A 5,151-nucleotide genomic window follows, 5' to 3' on the forward strand; every position below is an offset into this window, starting at 1 on the left:
TTTCTTTCTTTCTTTCTTTCTTTTTCTTTCTTTTTCTTTCTTTCTCTTTCTTTCTCTTTCTTTCTCTTTCTTTCTTTCTTTCTTTCTTTCTTTTTCTTTCTTTTGTTCTCTAGGGTAAGGCTTTAGTTAAAGGATTCTGTGACTAAAATCCATATATAAAGGCATAGTATTCTTGAAGCACAGTAATGGGAAAAAAGGGTGATTCTCCTAAAAGGGGGGATTTCTATTCTCAGGAAGAGATGGGAAGGGAAGGGTATGGAAGTTCACAGGTGAACGCACTGGGATGGGACTAGAGCTCCACTTTATTTTATGCTATAAACACAAGAATATGCAGTATGCTGTTTGGGGTGGGTTGTGTGGCAGCTCTCATACCCCCCACCTTTTTAAAATCCAGTTTATTTCATTTACAGAACAGTTTTAGAACCTACTATTTAATAAAATTAATACTAAAAAATCAATGAAAACAAATAGCTTTTGTCCCTTTTCTATCTGGTGCTGGATCAAGAGTATTATTTTAAAGGCTGCTGACAACAAACTATCCATCTCATTGGTCTTAGTCCAAAACCCAGGTCAGATGTTTTTAAGCCATATGACCCTGATTGTTAAATGTGATTCTATTGGAATAAAAGATGGATTGTTTGAGAAATTCCTTGATTTGTATTGATTGCTCTAAAAATGATGGATTAAAATAGGACCTGACAAGAAACTAACACTTGTGTGACAAGCATTTCAGTATTTTAAGCATGCTGTTGAAGGGTTTGGAATTTTACTGTCACCTCCTTAAATGTACCTACCAATGTCAACATTTTTTCCGGGAGCTATTTGTCTTGGCCTAGCTCTTTTTTTAAAAAAATAACTTTATTGAGATACAATTCAGATACCATATAAATCATCCATTTAAAGTGTACAATACAGTGGTTTTTAGTATATTGACAAACTTGTGCAGCCATCACCACAATTGATTTTAGAGCTCTTCACTCCGGAAAGAAACCATAAGCACACATTCATTTCCTTTTAACACCTTCCTTTCTCCTCAACCTCTCCAACATTTAGGCAACTATTTTCTGACTCTAGAATGGCCTATTCCGGTCACTTATATGGATGGAATCATACAATATGTGGGGGTCTTTTGTGACTGGCTTCTTTCACTTGGCCTAATGTTTTCAAGATTCATTCATGTTACGTGTATCAGTCCATTCCTTTTGTTGCTGAATGACATTCCATTACATGGATCTACCACATTTTATGTATCCATTCATCAGCTGTTGGGCATTTGGGTTGTTTCCACTTAGGGGCTATTACTGGTCATGCTGTTTCTTGAACATTTGTGTACAAGATTTTGTGTGGTCATTCATTTCTTTTTGAATATATCCCTAGAAGTTGAATTGCTAGATCATATGGTAACTATGTTTAACCTTTGGGAGAACTGACAAACTACTTTCCAAAGTGGCAGCACTATTTTACCATGTGTGAGTGTTCCAGTTTCTCCACATTCTCATTAACACTTACTATCTGCCTTTGATTACCATCATCCTAGTGAGTGTGAGCTGGTATCTCAATGTGGTTTGATTTGCATTTCCATGAAGGCTAGTGATGTTGAGCATCTTTTTATGTGCTTATTGGCCAGTCATATATCTTCCTTGGAGAAATGTTCATTTAGATCCTTTGCCTGTTTTTAAGTTGGGTAGTGTATCTTTATTATTGAATTGTGAGAGTTCTTTATATATATTAAATATAAATAAATAAATAAATAAATACAAGTCCCTTATCAGATAGAGGTTTATGAATGTTTTCTTCCCTTCTGTGGGTTGTATTTTCACTTAATGGTGTCCTTTGAAACACAAATTTTTTAATTTTGATGAAATCCAATTTATTTTTTCTTTTGTTGCTTTCAGTGACATCTAAGAAAGCATTGCTTAATTCAAGGTCAAAAAGACTTACATCTATGTTTCTTCTAAGAGTTTTGTAGTTTTAGCTCTTATATTTAGGTCTTTGATACTTTTTGAGTTCATTTTTGTATGTGGTATGAGGTAGGAATCCAACTTCATTTTTTTTTTTTTTTTGCATGTAGCTGTGCAGGTCCCAGCAGCTTTGGTTGAAAAGGCTATACTTTTCTCCTGTTGAATAGTTTGAACTGTCTTGGCATTCCTACTGCAAATCGATTGTATATGTCAAAGTTTATTTCTGGATTTTGAATTCTATTCCATTGATATATATGTCTGTCTTTAGCCACACTGTCTTGATTATTGTAGCTTTGTAGTAATGGCTTAGCTCTTTGATGAATGGTTTCTGTAGGTGTGTTTTCTGTGAAGTACTCTTGGTGACAAACTAACTGGGGACTTTTGACCAGCAAATCTTTAATGTGTGTAATCATAATATGGCTCCACTTAGCAAGGATGCTCAGTTCTTTTTTTTTTTTTTTTAAAGATTTTATTTATTTATTTCAGAGAGAGAGAGAATGAGAGATAGAAAGCACAAGAGGGAAGAGGGTCAGAGGGAGAAGCAGACTCCCTGCTGAGCAGGGAGCCCAATGAGGGACTCGATCCCGGGACTCCAGGATCATGACCTGAGCCGAAGGCAGTTGCTTAACCAACTGAGCCACCCAGGCGCCCAGGATGCTCAGTTCTAAATTTGTCTTCACTAATTCCCTAATTCCTTGTTTGCCTCTTTGCACATACCCTGATAACTTTAGCATACTCTTCTTGTACCCAGATTGTGCAAGATCTTGTCGCGCACCACTTTGGAGGGACAGAGTCCCATCCCCACTGTCTAATTTGCCACTATTGTTCTCTTTCCAAGACACTGCAGAAGGGAAGCTAATTAACCTGATAAATTAATTGTATCAGGATGTGTGTTGGTGCAGTGAGAAGATTTTCAGACACGGCTTTGATACCAGCTATCAACTAACGAAATGTGTAGACGGCATTTTACTGTGTTCATGTACTTCCCTCCGAGGAAGCGTCTCATTGCAGATTCTCCATGCCGTGGGAGAGAGTGGCATGCTGGGGCTGTAGTATGTAGAAGCAATCCTTTTGAGAATCACTATCTACTTGAAAGCTCCCAGTGGAGACAAGCAATATCATTCCTGGTTATATCCTTAATACCTGATAAGCTTCTAGTGTGTGTAATTGATCAACAAATGTGTATGTATGGGGGCTGCGGGGTGGCTTTTAAAATTGAACCCATTGAAAAACATGCTCAAACAACACGAAAGGGTACACAATGTTCAAAGGTCCAAATAATGCAAAAGGGTCTACAGTGTAAATAAATCCACCCAGAAGCAGCCCATGTCAAAAAGTTTCCAAGGTTTTTATGCATATAAAGGATATCTGTGTATTTGTTTTGTTTTCCACAAAAGGAACAGCATAGTGTATAAGCTGGAAGTACCTTGCTTTTTTCATTTAGAGATATAATTGGGAATAATTCTCCATCAGTGATTATAGATTTTCTCCATTTCTTTCAACGGCTGCAGTTTTCCCTTGTGTAGTTATACTGTCATTGAACCAGCCTTCCACTGATGGGTTCGCTGTTAGAGACAAGGTTGCAACAAGCATTATTGTGTATGGCTCTTTGCCTGTTCTGTTTTCTTCTCTATAATACATTGCTAAGAATAGAATTTCTAGGTCAAAGGCTCCTGCATTTTAAATATTGTAGGTATTAGGGACATACCAGTTTCTACTTTAATGAACAAAGCCTGTGAGCATTTCTTTCCTCACAGCCTCAGTCCCACTGGTACTTAATTTTTTAAAAAATATTTATTTATTTATTAGAGAGAGAGAGAGGCAGGGCGGGGCGGAGGGAGAGGGGGAGAGACTTAAGCAGACTCCACGCTGGCAGAGTGCGGAGCCCAGCACGGCGCTGGATCTCAAGACCCTCAGCCCAAACCAAGAGTCTGACTGTTAACGGACTGTGCCACCCATGTGTCCCCCCAACTGGGTACTTTAAAACCCTTTCATCCTTAAAATTATTGAATGAAAAATAGAATGGGTGTGCTTATTTCCTTTGCCCTTTTTTTTTTAGATTGTTGATGTGAATGATTTGGGGAATTCTTGATATTGTAAGGAAACTACCTCTTTGTCATTTGTATTCTGTATGTTTTGTCTCTCAAAATTTCTGTGCAGTGATTTACATTTTAATGTAATTAAATGGACCAATCTTTTTGTTTATGGTTTCTGGTGCTCAATAAATATTAAATGAATCCAAGTACAAGTACTGCTATTACAGTTCAATTCTGCTCAACAAATATTTGCCAAGTGTCTATAATGTGCAAAGTGCTAGGCTAAACACGGTGGAGGAGCATGCATGAATAAGTTACCATCTGGTCCTCAAAGAACTTCACTATGCTGTGTGGGAGAAGGAAGTGAGCACCACAGTAGGAGCAAGAGCAAACTTCTAAGAGGGTAAATACCTTAATAAACACGAAGGGACACATGCATGTGGGGTGTCGGGGATTAGTCTTTACTTACAGAGACCAGAGTACGTGAAGGAGGAAATGTAGACGGATAGAATAGGTTCACATTATGAGGGGACTTTAATCCTAATTCTGTATCTAAAGGAAAGCTACGAACTGTTTTGTGATGGAGAGGGTCAAATCCAGTTTGTGTTTAGAAGAATAATTCAGGAGGTGCTGAGACAGGGTTTTACAACGATCCTAGATCACTGCAACTGTCTCAACTGTTTTCCTCCATAAATTCTTGCCTGACCCCAATTCCTTCACTATGCTGCAGCCTGAGAGTCTTTCCAAAATGCAAATACAGTAATTCCCGCCTAAAATTCCAAAACCTATTCATTGCCTCAGGACTCATGTCCAAATTCCTTCCCTTGGTTCACAAGGTCCTCTAAGATCTCGGGACATTTGTGAAGGGCACAGGCTTGAGGAAGTGGGGAATGGTTCTGCTTTTGGACACAGAAGACCAAGCCTGTGTCTTCAAGGACCCTCCACCTTAGTGAGGGAGGCCGACATGGAAATGTGCGACTGTATACTGTCCGTGCGGGGTGTCTTGCTGCCACCTTCTCCATTGCCTGAACACACCCAATTTTCACAACTTCAAAAGTGCTGCAGTTAAGTCCTGCTTTCAGGTTCAGCTTACATGGATTGTCTCTACTACCCCTTGCTAGCACTGTCAGTCCGAATTAATGTCACCTCTTCTT

The sequence above is a fragment of the Callorhinus ursinus genome, unplaced genomic scaffold, assembly GCF_003265705.2.
Source record: "Callorhinus ursinus isolate GAN/ISIS: 27379988/994484 unplaced genomic scaffold, GSC_fseal_2.0 scaffold5, whole genome shotgun sequence".
NCBI lineage: Eukaryota > Metazoa > Chordata > Mammalia > Carnivora > Otariidae > Callorhinus > Callorhinus ursinus.